The sequence below is a fragment of the Ischnura elegans genome, chromosome 5 (genome assembly GCF_921293095.1).
Source record: "Ischnura elegans chromosome 5, ioIscEleg1.1, whole genome shotgun sequence".
NCBI classification, from domain to species: domain Eukaryota; kingdom Metazoa; phylum Arthropoda; class Insecta; order Odonata; family Coenagrionidae; genus Ischnura; species Ischnura elegans.
Window position 1 is genome coordinate 21,344,716 of NC_060250.1, and position 14,950 is coordinate 21,359,665.

A 14,950-nucleotide genomic window follows, 5' to 3' on the forward strand; every position below is an offset into this window, starting at 1 on the left:
TTCCACGCCTCATGGTTCCGTGAAACGTTATTCATGAAGGTGGCTCCATTCCTCCCCGTCTCCAATCTCTTGCGTGTTCAAGCTTTTCGCGCGAGGGTAACGAGGTCTACTACGAGCGGCCCTCACGAGTTTTGTCTTTGATAACATGCGGTACACAAAATTAAGCTATTTATCTAGATATAAAAAATTGAAGCAAATTATTTGTAAGCGTGTTAACGGTTACATTTAAATCCATTCAAATAAATTGAAATATTACAAAAATATTTAAGGGCCAATTCCATACGAAAATACTATTTTATTTCCCACTACTGGTATTTCATATTTCAATACGGCTATATTATTGTAGTTTTACGTAAAAAAATCGTTAAATCTTTTTTTATTTATCCAAGTTATGTGTATCTTGCTTTTTTCCTCTCTGTTTAGGAGAGTACCTATTCTCGATGAGGTCTAGTACATGGGCGTACCCAGCGAGGGGCAGCTGCCCCCCCTAGAAGCAAAAATCGGAAAAGTCTTTAAGCAAAATTAGTACTGAATTGAAACGAAAGTATTCAAAAAATTTTCTTTAAACCCACGGAAAATGATATGTATTAGTATAATATATGTAACTGAAATAAAACTATTTTTTTTCGAGGAAATAATATCATAAACTAATAAAGCGCTGTCATAATTTTCTTTAAATATTGGTTTAATTCACCTTTTCCATGCTAAAATGTCACAACTTGGCTTGCCCCCTCCTAGATTATGGCTTGCCCCCCCCTAGACTATGGCTTGCCCCCTGGTTATGATCCTGGGTACGCCCTTGGTCTAGTACCTAATCCCGGTGCCGCATAGAGAACGGCTATGATAACATCCAGTTAGCATCCAGAAGCGATTTACGGTCGTTCTGGCGGGGGATCGGTTGATTGTGTTCTGCGACGGCTTGATTGTGGGCAACACCTATCAGCGAAAATACGTCTGACACTGAGATTTGACAAGTGTAGGCGAGCGGAATTTAGATAATCATCAATTATATTTAAAAAATGTTTGCTAAACTAGTGCAATAAAACTTTCTTTTAATAGAAACCTTAAAGATTATATCCTTTCAATTTTAACAGTAATCACGGAGTAGACTGGGGGCGCCCCCCAGTCTACCCAGTACCTACTCTGCCACCGTTAGCATCCACATTCCCTCGATCACAGGAGGGATATGAGTCAAGTGCCCCGGTCGCATCGCGACGCGTCGTCTCGAAATTTTCAAGTGTACTCATGCTTCGTCTGTTTGCCTGTTTCATCGATGGAATCTCATAATTGATTTTTAAACCGCTTCCCATTGTCGGAACCGGCTTGAGATTTTCAGTACAGATCAGAACCAGATGAAAATGCATTCTTAAAATATTCCTTGATCTGCAGAGGCTGTATCCGCCACCTTTTTCGACAATTATAATTTCTATTAATCGCTCAGCTTCGAGGTAAGTATTAATGATTTATTTCTTCATAACTTTAGCGGAAGTCAACTGGAGAAATGGTTAGCGCGTCTACCTTGAGATTAGAAGATTACAGGTTCGAATCAGTGGCGTGACTATGGGGGGGGGGGGGGGGGTGAGGGGATAGACCCCCCCAAACCCTCAAGAGAAATCTAAAGCCATTGTCTATTTTTAACATACACTAACTGCATTTGCATAAAGTTAAATTTTTAGAGCCAAAATGACGTAATATGTAATTCCAGGCATGTCATTTTTCAAAAACTTTCCCGGACCCCCTGTTGCCTGGCGGAGGGTAGCCACTCCAAGTCATCCCATCCCCCCCAAAGCGTATTCCTAATTACGTCACTGGTTTGAATCATAGATGAGTCGATTGCTTTCCTTATATTTTCAAAAGTTATTTACAAGTTGACTTACCGAGTCTTCCATTGTTTTAGGCTTTGTTATTTCGCACTTTATACGAGGAAGTTTTTGGTAGACTTAAAGGGCTCACTTCTATAAAATGAAATCATTAAAGTAATATTAAAATGGATTTAAAAAAAATAATTAAAATTCACAATTGCATTTATCTAAAAAGAAGAAAATAAAAATAAAATGAAAAGATAATAATAAATTTTTTTTTTCCTAAAACAGTACAACATGCGCTAAAAAGTAAAACATAAGCTTTTCATCTCTCGGAGAATAAAGCGTAAGTGCCAATTCCTTAATCACCTATCAGCCTTTTCTACACTCACTTCTAAAAAATCTTCTGATAGAACTAAGCTGATTTTCCGAGTGATGAAAAGGTAATTAATTTTCAAGTGAGTGGCTGAAGCTATAAAAGTATTTTTCACAGACAGACTAATTTTTCGGATGTGCATGGATCAATCAATCACTGCTGTCAATTTCAAGGTGAAGTTCGCACATATTGCTTAGTAATGAAAAATCTAAGAAACATCACTAACAATAAGCTGATTATTATATTATTATCATTTCGTCTATGATAGATAAGGCCGTGTAAAAAAAACTATTTTGTTTTTTTCCTTGAGGAGAAGGGGTACTTTTCGGCGGGGGAAAACTTGCGACTTCTCCAGAGCATTATTTCCTGAGACGGGGACCGAGGGGGGAGGGGGGAGAAGAACCCCCAGATCCCTTCTTGCTCGCAATAGCCTTGATGATAGGATGATAGCGTGCGTTTGGAGCAAGTGATTCGTCACAATAAAAAGGGACAAAATACGACCGGTTGAGCGGTAGTGATGCTGTCCCTCAAGGCTATCCCTCTCTTACATTTCACTCTCCCAAACTTGGGACCTTGAAACCGAACAATACTGGCCACCATCAGTGGCGCAGCTGGAGGATAATCTAGGAGCACGGAATGTTTCTCGGGCTTCCGCTCGGGTTAAACACTCCATCGTCGCCAATGTTCCGAAGAGTGCGTTGCTCATCGTACACAGGCCAGCCTGACGCGGGGACCGAACAACCGGGCTTATGCATGGCGGTGAAAAATTGTGACACGAAATCCTGCAGAGTTGACACCAGCAGGAACCAAAATTTCCAATGATGTCGAAAACGCATCCGATTTCAAACTACAGAAACTTTGACCCAAGCGCTCCCATTGGCAGCGAGTTTGCCCTGTTGCCGGATGTCTTGGATACATCGCGATGTCCGGCAGGCAAAGCATTCGAAGTCATGAGTAGTCCAGAGCATCCGGCAACAAGGCAAATTCGCGGCCAATTGACTCGAAGTAGTTTAAAAATAGTGCGTTTTAGACCGAAAAAATCAGTTGTAACTTTGATTCCTACAGGCAACAGCTATCCAAGGTTAAAATTTTGTGACAAAATTTTTCCCCACCCTGCATACTATCGCCCAGGGTCAAACCGGATGGGCAATCGTATGTAGGCCCGGGCGTTCGGTCCCTACATCAGAATGCCCTGAAGGCAATGGGCATCGCGCTTTTCGAAACGCTGGCGACGATGGGGTTTTAAACCCGTTCAGATGAACGAGAAACATTAATTTGGAGGATTCAAACAATCTTGGAGCCTAAGGAGCGAATACTCCATGTTCCCCATGGGAACTGCAGAAAACTGGGAAAACCACATAGCGTATATCTCCGTCAATAATATGGCCCTGTGATTTTTCAGGTTAGATTTTATGAAAAATGCTCGAATTAGAAGAATGCAATGTTGGTATAATATCAAGTTATACTCTCGGTCCTTGAGACGCTGCCTGATTATATAGCACATTTGTGAGTAAAATCATCACGGACCGGAAAGTATACCCTAAATTTTGAAGTTTACCCTAAGTATACCCTAAATAGTTTAATAGGAATGGAATTCTGACAGCTAATGTTTTTCAAATGGGACAGAGTAAGACACCCATTATAACCCAATATTGCTTCTAAGTTACACCAAAAATGTACACATTTGCTGCTCTATTCAGGAAAGATTTAAACTTCGCGTTCTTTTGTGCTGCAAAGTTTAAAGGCGAAATACGTTGCTGCCACAATAATTATGACTGAATAGAAACGTTTTTTCTTATTTTTTTAAAATAAGCAGTCTTGAAATTTAATTCAATTTCTCCCAGAAGCATCTCTAAGAGAGATGCTGAGTAAAACTTGAGAATATATATCGCCGAAAGATTATTTGTTGAAGGGTGACTACCAAACCAATGTAATAATTCGCTAATTATTTTACAAGCCTAATTAGAGACTAAGTTGTAGTCAACTTTTTCCGTTCGATTTGGATATTTAAGACCTTGAAGGAGACCACTGGGGTTGCTTTTGCTTCGCCACTGTCTGCGAGCACACAACACGGCGAAACAGCGGAAGGGACTCCCCCGCATCCTCTCAATCATCGCTCCCCCACATTCCTCGTCCCGCCCATCGGGGGGCTCTTCTAAATCAGGCCATGTGGTTTCGCGAGATTAATGCTTCCTCGATGCTTCAGAGTCTATCAGAATCCCTCCGTTTAAAGCTCCTCTTCCACTGCTCACACACCTCCGTCTCTCCCGCAGCCTAACGTTTGCGACTTTATTTTTGCATTATAGATATTGCTGAAGCTCTCGATTTGTGCGTAGACACTACCCTATTGACTAATATGCAAAATCGTAGCCATACACATAAAGTGTTGGTTATTAATCGAGTATAAGTAATCGAATTACTTCTAAAGATCAATTTTGCCGTAATTTGTATTTGTAACGATTAGTTTTTTTACGAAATGTAATACTCCTTACGGTGAATGAGGAATAGTTACTTTCGTTGTAATCGTTACTTGCTCGTTATCGAAGATTACTTTACCGATTTCACCTTGGCCTGCAAATAACTTCGAATCCCCGAGTACCATTATTTCCTTGTTTAGGTTGAGCTACCTTGGCGTTGCAGGCTATTTATGATGGATACAAAATATGACATTCCTTGTGTTTTTTCAATTGAATGTATCGCAAGTGAAATTGCACCTTTAGCAACTTCTATGACTAAATTATTCCACATTTTACTGCACTATTCGACAGTTACCAGGTGGCCTCTACAGTGGACAATATTACAAGAAGTAATTGTAACTCTAATTTTACCTATTACTTTTTAAAATCAGTAATATGTACTCGTAACTGATTACTTTTTACGAAGTAACTGCAATTGAGCCCAGTAAATTTTTCTAAGTACTTTTACCAATACTATACATACATCGCAGATGCTCCTCTCCTAAACATCTCACACAAATCGCGAAGACACCTTTTGGCATCAGCGTCTACCAGAAGGGTATAATGTTGTCTCCCAGTCGTCTGTGGCGTTCTTGATTCGCGGATCTCTCCATCTTCCAGGTTTTCACCGCACTGTTTGTCAGTGGCTGTTGACAGTTTCGCCGGAATTCCACTATACGTTTTCAGGTCGAAGAAAAGTATAATTTACCGTGGCATTTTTTGTGATTTTCCATTTCGCAATACTTTTCAGACCGTCAATTTAGAACTGAAATAGCAGACATCCAAAAATATGATTTCGTACCTACAATAGACAGAATAAGACACCTATATGAGGAATCAGCAAAAACTTCCAATCGTTGAGTGCACAGTGGTTAAAACCTGTTTTACCTTGTTTTAAAAAATCCCCCCCTGATTTTGCCACCCCCCGAAGGTAATTCCTAGCAACCCCACTGGTACCAGTCGTTCACCCGTTTTGGAACTCATTTGTGCTCCATACAAACTGCTTTGTAGCAGTTCAAGATGGTTTCTGGAGTTGCCTTGGAATTTATGCTTTACGATGGCTAAGTTCTAACAACACGTATCTCAAAAATTTCCCGGTTTGAGACAGGTATCTTAAACAAAGTGTAATGACATAAAAAAAATGAAATTCAAGCAAAAAGCAACTCTTTGTTTGTAAATTTATGCTTATTTTTCGGTTTTATGAATTTTTGGTTTTTAATTTCAGTGTACAATCACAAATATAAATTGTTTCTTTTGCTCTCCTGAAAAGTTTCTATTTTTGAGATACGTGTTGTTAGAACTTAGCCATCGATTATCTGCTTAGAGAATCTATGCCAGGCGACCACAGAGGATTAAAGTTCGACAGTACCTTCATTCCAAAATGGTGTATAGTCAGTGCTCTAGGGTATGTCACACTACATATTCGAACTTAGCCGTAAGCGAAGGTACTTCCTAGTCTTTCCTCGTTCCCATTGTCGTCGTTACGCTCCGCTCATTTCTTGGACTAGGAAGACAGTGTCGACTTGGAAGACGGAAAAGGGTTCCAAAGCAGTTGCAAAGCAAATATTTTTCCCTGAGACTTTAATGGATGTAATTTACACATATTCACCGTTTGGAAAAATAAACTGAAACCGGTATCAGACATATGTACATCAACAATGAGGAATACCGAATACAAAATTGTAGGTACTTATGTGTAATTTATGTAATTACAAGGAAGTCTGCTCCTATGTTTCTCTCAAGGCTGCAGCTAGCGAGGGGAGGAGGTCAAGGGGTTCAAACCTTCCTAAGTGATTGGTGGAATGTGCACCCCTAACACAGAGCGTAAAAACAGAATTAATTATAAATATTAAATACCATGCTTACGTGGAATAACGAACGATACAAGGCTGATACGTCAAAGTATTACGTGGTTCCCTGTCACGTGTCGCGCCGCTTCGTAGATATATGATTTATCAGAATGGATATACTTCCTATGAAGTCTGATGAAGCCACCGTGGTTCGCTATCTTGTTGATACTTATTCCTGAAATTCAATTTTTCACAGTTCGTCGGCGATACATCCCTCACGCTAAATATATATTTCGGATAAACGAGCAAAATATTAAATGTCGGTTGCATTAAAAAAATACAAAAGGCGCCTTTGAATACAGTAACCCATTATGACCGAATGTTCCTTCTTAGTAACATCAAAAATGTAAACCTATATTTTCATCTCTATTCAGGAAATATTTAAACTATCCGTTCTTTTTTATGTAAAGTTCAATGGCGAAATATATGTAGCTGCCACAATAATAATGTTCGAGTAAAAATTTTCACATTTTTAAAATGAGAAGTTTTGAATTTTAATTTCACCCAGAAGTAACTCTGGGTTGGAAAGGGTTAACGCAGTTCTTTTAATTCTTTTACAACAACTCGTAATATCTTCCATCCTTATATCCGCATCATCGCCTCGTCCCTCCACAAAAACGCAATACGCTCGAGATACTTGCATGCACTTTTCCAAACCTGAGTAAGCTTGCTCAGATGCCAGCGGAAATTCCAAGCGAGAAATTGAGCAACGACGCATAAAAAGAGTGTGAAGCTTTCATCCAAACGACCCCGAGAAAGCCTCCGCTGAAACATTTATTGAGGGCGTAAGTAAGGGTGGCTAAGTATACGACGGAAAGGACGGAAAAGGGAAATAAATGGCGGAGAGGGAGAGGAGGAAAAGATGGAGCGCAGGAAAAGTCGATAGTAGGTGGTCGAAGAGCGGGGGAAGGAGAGACGAAGAAGAAGATGTCGCAGCGAAGGGCGGGAACCAACAGATGCACCATCACCATGACGCAGGAGAAAAAGAAACACATGAGGGGAAAAGGGCGCAAAATCTTCCGAAAGCACCTCACTTAAACCACCACAGAAAGGAGCTCAGAACTAACATGCGTCTCTTCCCTTTGGAGAATTATCTATTTCTCTCGCTTTTACGAGCCGGAGCTTAATCATCACGCAAGAGAATACGAACTTAATATCCTTATTCTCATGCCTGAGAGATAAAATAATAATAAAAGAGACAAATATGTCATGAACAGGTTTCTGTGATATCTCTATTGAGAATTCCATTCTTTGGATCGACGGTCTAGCTTTTACATGACGGATACATTATAAAATAAAATCAAACTGGCGCCTATGAATGGAATCACAGCAAAAAAAAAAAATTGAGAAAGCCATACGGTTTGGATTTTGGGGGGGACTATGGCAATTATAAGTAAGTTGGAACTAAAATAGCAAACGCCTAAGCAGAGTTGACAAAGAGAGGAGGTGGGGGTTGGGTGGGTCGCAGTGCGTCATTCCGCTGAATATTGAGGGAGGAAAGACAGGGAAGAGGAAAGGAGACTGGTACCCCTGTACAGAGAGGCAGTCCAGAATAAAACAAATATTATCTCTGGCACATAAATTATACCCGGGGGCGACAAGTATATAAGTAATTATTAAATTATTAAATATGACAGTAAAATGGGCGTAGTCTCGTGGGATTGAAATGACTTTCGAATCCTTCCGCCAGTCAGCCTGCTAGAGTGAATTTTAAACGTGGGTTATCTATGAGCAGAGGTGGCACGTTAAAAAAAGATCTTTTCATTGGTATACGGGCAGTTGAACACTCAAGAAAAACTGAAAACGACCATACTATCACCACGAATTCCTCGATCATTTAAATTTGAATCGTTCACTCAGACCCGAAATCAAATTGATCATTTAAGTAATTAGGTAGATGGAAAGGAATGATAAGTTAACACGAAAAAAATTCTTCCTCATAAAACCATTCTCTCGTAATTTTTAAATAAAAACAGCGACAACTGCCGCTCACTTTTCATGAGTTTGTGGTGTCATTAGAGTTCCAGTTGGTTAATTCTGCCAGAGAGAAAAGGTGAGTGGGAAAGGAATCGGTCACATTAGTGTAAATGGGCAATTCCATTTCTGACGGAATTACCTTTAGGGAAAACTATGCAATAGGATATTTCGATAAAATTGTAAATTACAAAGAAATTTCATAACTTCTAACTGGGCATGCTCAAAAACCATTTATGAAGGTGATGTTCATTTACAGAAACAAAATTAATTATCGAAATACCTATTAAATATGTCAAAAATGAAGATGTGACGGGATTACTGCCAGGTCAACCTACTAAGTGTAATGATTTCTAACATCTTCAAAACTCTGTAAATCGAAGTATAATTTGAAACCTTTTAACAAGGCTCTGAATAATGTTTCAAATACTGATTTCATAAAATTCAATCATTTAGCTGTTGATTTATCAAGATAAAATATTTCCAGCCTAAATTTTAATAGGGTGGTTTCCTATTTTTTTTAATTGCCTAAATCGAAAGATTATTACTCCTGGAGTACGTATTTCACGCTTTTAGATTTTTAAATGACGATGTATATTTTTCGCGATTAAATGAAAAGTGAAAATTTTCAAGCGCGCGAAAATGCGACGGGTAAGTACGAATGCCGGGAAACCTCCGCGTGACGTCGTCCTGCTTTCCGCTGCCGCAAGTGAGGTGACCTTGGGGCGAGGCTCTGAGCGCTGATACGACGCAGGGTGCTATCAGGTAGCAGAGTACCATGCTAGCTGGTAGCGCTTGGCTTAAATAAGGATTATTAATACCTTATCAAATGAAGAAAACTTTCCGACCTTAGCCAGTTTTAATAAGTGATTATTAAGACATGTTTCCCTGAGCTCTGCGCCTCATGCATGCATTGGTAACCTCAGACGATGTATAATTCCTATCTTCTCGTATAGAAACTAGGTCCCTGTGACGTCACGTGGAGTGGCATCGCATGGGCGCCAATCTGGCCCTTTTCAAATGAGGATAAAAATGGACCATTGCCATTCGTCTAAACCTGTATTTCTAAAATGAAATAATTTGTATATTATGAATACAGTAATGGTGGGTAACGAATCGCAATCAATGCCTTTCGTTTTCTTTGATGAAGGAAACTACCCTATTTGAGAGAAAAAGTTGACATTTTCATGGAAATGCCCAAATAGCTACGAACCATCTGAGGACGATTCGAGAAAGAGAAGAGTCGTTGAGAAGCGTTAATCCTCTCGGCATGACCGGCTAAGACCGTCGCGTCGGTTTCGCCAGAAACATATCGATAAGTGAGCGACGAATGAAGAACGAAAAATAGAATTTATTTTTCATGCTCTTTAATTATCGCCTGTACAAAAAAATTAGCGAAAGAGCCTATTTTAAGTTCTAGCCATTATGTGGTGCCAGCGCACCACTGGAACCACGTGCACGCATGCCTATGCTGCTGCTACATAGGTACGAAAAATGTAATTGACTAATACCCATATTAACTTTTTTTATCCATTATCGTCATCGTTGGAAAATCCTCGAAACCTATTAGCCTTTATCGGAACGATGAATCGGAGTTTCTTATCTGAATGCTTCTGATCTGCGCATTCCACTGGTTTTCTTCGTTATCGTAATGAGGATGGCTCAAGGGTTGCACGAATAAAGTAATGGCCAATTACTGATAATAAGCGATGCATTACAGCCAACCATCTACATTAGTTAACTACTGCACACTTACCCCTGTACGCTTGGAGGTCATTTTATGGTGGTCGCGTTACTTGCCAATATAAAAAGCCTCACGGCGGAAGTGGTAAGGAGGAGACGAAGACCAAGAAGAAGAAATGTTGAATTAAAACTTTTGGGCTATGTCGCCGCGTCAGATTTTGGGTGGCCCCAACGTTTCCCGACCGATGCTGGTCGCTTTCTCAAGGGAATCTGAAGAGGTGGGATTTAAAATTGGTATATATAGGTATACGTGTCAGGTGGTGGGGGGAGGGGAGTGAGAGTTTGGAGGAGTAGGTTGTCGATTGTTTTTGCCGATTACGGGTTGCCAAGTACGGCTGATTTTAAGGCCAGTGTCTCTGTTAAAGTTGTTTTTCTCCTCTTTAGATATTTCTATTGCTTCTCTTACGAGTCTCTGTTTAAAGCCTTTCACTCTCGCCACAATTTTTGCTTCCTTAAGGTCGATTGTGTGGCCCAGCGCTGCGTGTGAATGCTGCACACGCAGCGCTGGGCCACACAATCGACCTTAAGGAAGCAAAAATTGTGGCGAGAGTGAAAGGCTTTAAACAGAGACTCGTAAGAGAAGCAATAGAAATATCTAAAGAGGAGAAAAACAACTTTAACAGAGACACTGGCCTTAAAATCAGCCGTACTTGGCAACCCGTAATCGGCAAAAACAATCGACAACCTACTCCTCCAAACTCTCACTCCCCTCCCCCCACCACCTGACACGTATACCTATATATACCAATTTTAAATCCCACCTCTTCAGATTCCCTTGAGAAAGCGACCAGCATCGGTCGGGAAACGTTGGGGCCACCCAAAATCTGACGCGGCGACATAGCCCAAAAGTTTTAATTCAACATGACGAGCACCCGCGAAAGTTTTAACGAAGAAGAAGAAGAAAGGATATTAAATTTAAAGAACCTTGACTGACTATGAATTAGATGAACGGCAGAAACTATAAACACCCTTTTCATTAATTCGCAAGTGAAGCTGCTCGGGGGACAATTGGGAACTTCTCACCGCACGTGGCAAAACTCCGCCGCCGCGCCGGGGTCGCACCGTCCCGTACGCTCTCACCACCCAAAGCTCGAGTCGATCTATTAGTGCGACTGGACACCGGGCGGTGACGGGCGGATCCAGGATTTGTTTCCTCAGGGGGGGGGGGGGGGGGGGGGCACAATGATCTGACAGGCAAACGATCTTCTCTTAAAAACAAAATACTACTATTATTGTATGAAACATTATCTTTATTTAAATATGAAAGTTATTAAGATGGCATTAAATGATTCAGGTTCCGTAATACACAAGAAATAACGAACGTAATGATAACCGTATCAAAGATTTTGTCTATTTTTTAAGAGTCTGGGGGGGGGGGGGGAGGGGACACGTGCCCCCGGGTCCCCCCCCCCCCCCTAAATCCGCCTACGGGCGGCGACGTAGGTACTGCGGCTACGGGATCGGTGAGACGCCACGGCCAGCTACCCTGTTTCCATCATGGCGGACGATTGAATGACTTCTTTGAGTCGAGCTGGCCTTTTTAAAAGGAAATATCCGACGATACAGACTCGGAAGCGCTCATGTTTTGTGCCATTTACGTTATAAAAATCTGAGTAGACGCAAGGAATGTGAAATGGGAGCGGTTATACACCAAAATTTGTATCGCTAACAACATCGATAGAACAGTGATTACATAGGATTTCATTTGCCCCTGTAATCGTATAAAATATTGCTGGTGTGAAAATCGTGATACATGAACATCTTATTTGAAGTAGCTTCCTTCTACCTATTCGCACTTATGTCGCCTATCGCTGTTTATGGGACAGCCAGTTTTTATTTAGTAAATTGATGAGTTCCCCGGTAAATACTTGATAGATATAAGTGTGGATAAAGAAGGCTCAACATTCGAAATTATTATGAAGATACCGATTTAGGCGTTTCTCATATTTCTGACTACTCTATGGCTTAAGTCCTAGATTCCATTTACCAAGATTCCCATTACACAGGTACGAAACAATGACTTATTAATTCACAGCGATAAGTAGAGCAAAAATGGAGAGAATTTCAAGTAGTAGGAGTTTTCCGGCGTATAAACTAAAGCGTTATCGCAACAAGAAGCAACGTTCACGTCTAAAATAGGTTCGATTTGAGTGAAACCATGTTAATATCTTAGCGAAAATTAATGAAAGCTCAAATGGATTGCGATAGAATGTTAACAAAGGAGTGATCACGTTAAAAATGAATACCAATCAATACGCGAATCTCCCGCCGAAATGAGTATCTCAAGGAATCCGCCTGCCAAGAGCGCATGTATGTATGCGGCTGAAGGTATTTTGGTGACTAAGGATGCGAACATTTTCGTACAATCCTTACTTTCACAGCATTGCAACTACCAACCCCTTCCCCGTCCAGCGGTGGGTCTCCGATCGGTCGTCATGGCAACGTCAGCGGAACGCAGACTCCGCCTGGCGGACGGTGACCCACCGTGCGCTTTTTCGTTTTTAGCTTCCCAGGTGCAAGGGTTACATCATGATCACGGCCCTATTTACTCATTTCTGTAAATAAAATTGAAGGAATGGTATTTTCAGAGATCAGAATAAAGTTGGGAAGCATTGCCTAAAGCATGATCAATCGACTGGTTAGTTCTATCAATAGAGACTGACACAGGTTGCCCCATTCATTTAGATAAGTGAATGGGGCAACTAAATTTACACGCATTTTTGTATGTGATGATATTCACACGAAATAAAAAAATAAATATAATAAAACTATACAATTGAGACAAGCCCATTCACAGGGGAATGTATGGTGCAAGTTGTGCCAATGATCAAAATTCGAGGGAGGGTATGAGGTAATGGGGTAAGGGCAGGGGTGCCCACTTACAAAAAATATTGGGGGGCCCAAACCGGGGATCTTGCACCAGGAAATTTTATAAGTAGTGAGTTTTAAGTTTTTTTTAGCTTTTTAGAAGAGTCATATGATCAACATTAGAACCCTGATTACTCAAATCTCGATATCTGGACACTCTGGGGAAAATCGACAAGCCTGACACATTTTTTCCTCACAACCATGACGAATTATTGAGGGGGCTTGGGCCCCCTCAGGCACCATGGAGTCGGCGCCGCCGGGTAAGGGTTTTATTTGTTCCAAAACATGAGGAGGAAGGGGAGTCCTCCTGATGCCCCCAACAGTAAAGACTTTCAAATGTTAGGTGAGTTTCCCTGCTTACTTTATGTAAATGAGAAAAATAGTTAATTAAAAGTGGGCCCTATCAGTCCATCTGCCAAACAATAATTAATCAAAGGAACACTTACAATATTATGAGTAAATCCCAGTTGATACACTGTTGAGATTGATTCTCAGGTAAAAATTAGATTAATGCGGTAGGTTTCCAGAACAATGTCTTTTTTAATAAAAAATGGCAAACCAATTAAATAAGCCACAGTAAAAGTACTAAGCTTTTTAGCATGTTTTTATTTTGCACACATTCAGTCAACAAAGCATTAAGTCATGGAAATAAATAAAACTTGAAGTGATTGAATGAAATGATTTTCACTAATGACTTTTATTGATAACATGATCCATTACCATCCTTTTTAGGTGAGTGCTAAGTGTACAAAGAAACCTGGGTTGTGTTATATTTAAATTCATACGTGAAATTTTCATGTTTTATTTATTCCCATCATGGAAATACCGTATATCTCCGAATATAGTCCCCCCTTTTTTTCCAAAAATGCCCGAGTAAAAGTAAGGGGGGGGGGGGGGACTATATTCGAGTGAAATCCAGTTTAGCATACTAAAGGTGACCATCAAGTTATAAATAACGGCATAATGGCTAATGTTCTCGTAGTCTTTCTATTTGAGTATATTTATGAGGATTATAATCGGAGATGTGAGTAAATACTGCCACGTTTTACTGGAAATTAAGGCAATTTTTACCATTAATGTTGTAGAGATACGATTCTTCCGATTCAAATAGCATATTGGATATGCGTTTTCACGGAATCCATCGGGTAGCCGTTAATTTTTCTTGGAAAAGTATTGTTAGAATAATTCAATCGGCACTGATCACTTGATGACGCAAAACAATAAATAATTAAAATCAAAACTAAACACACTATCATTACATTAATCGAACACTAGAATTAAATCAATAGTATATGTACCCGCCGCAATTTAGAACTCATTTAATAGTTACACAATTTAAATCATTGCGAAAAATAAACAGATTAAGTGAACCTTTCGTGAAGATTTTGCATTTCACTACGTCCGTAGCTACTATACGTCCATGTGCCCGTGCGGTTCGTGTTTAAAACCACTGCCTTTACCGCCTTCACAGAACAAGAATGCGCAATAGTTGATGCATTTGTTTCTGAAAAGGCGCAATAATCGACGGCTTTAAATCAATGTGTTCAACAATTAGAAGCGCCGGCATTACTACAGTTGATCGAAATCCAGCGACTCAGCATCGAAAGTGTCATAAATTTATTGAGGAATATCTTCAATTCGCCAGGGTTAGTAGGATCGATAAATTACGTCGCATAATGTTTCGCAATTATTTCCGCGATATTTTCTTTATTAAATATAATTTTACGTTTAACAGTGACGTGATGGATCAAGTAGAAAGACGAGGATCAACCCTGCGGCAGATAAGAAGCCATCAAAGACGGAGTTTCGATGCCAATTTAAAAATAGCCGTTGCAGAATACGCCGTTAATCATTGTATTCACATGGTGGCTGAAAATTTGG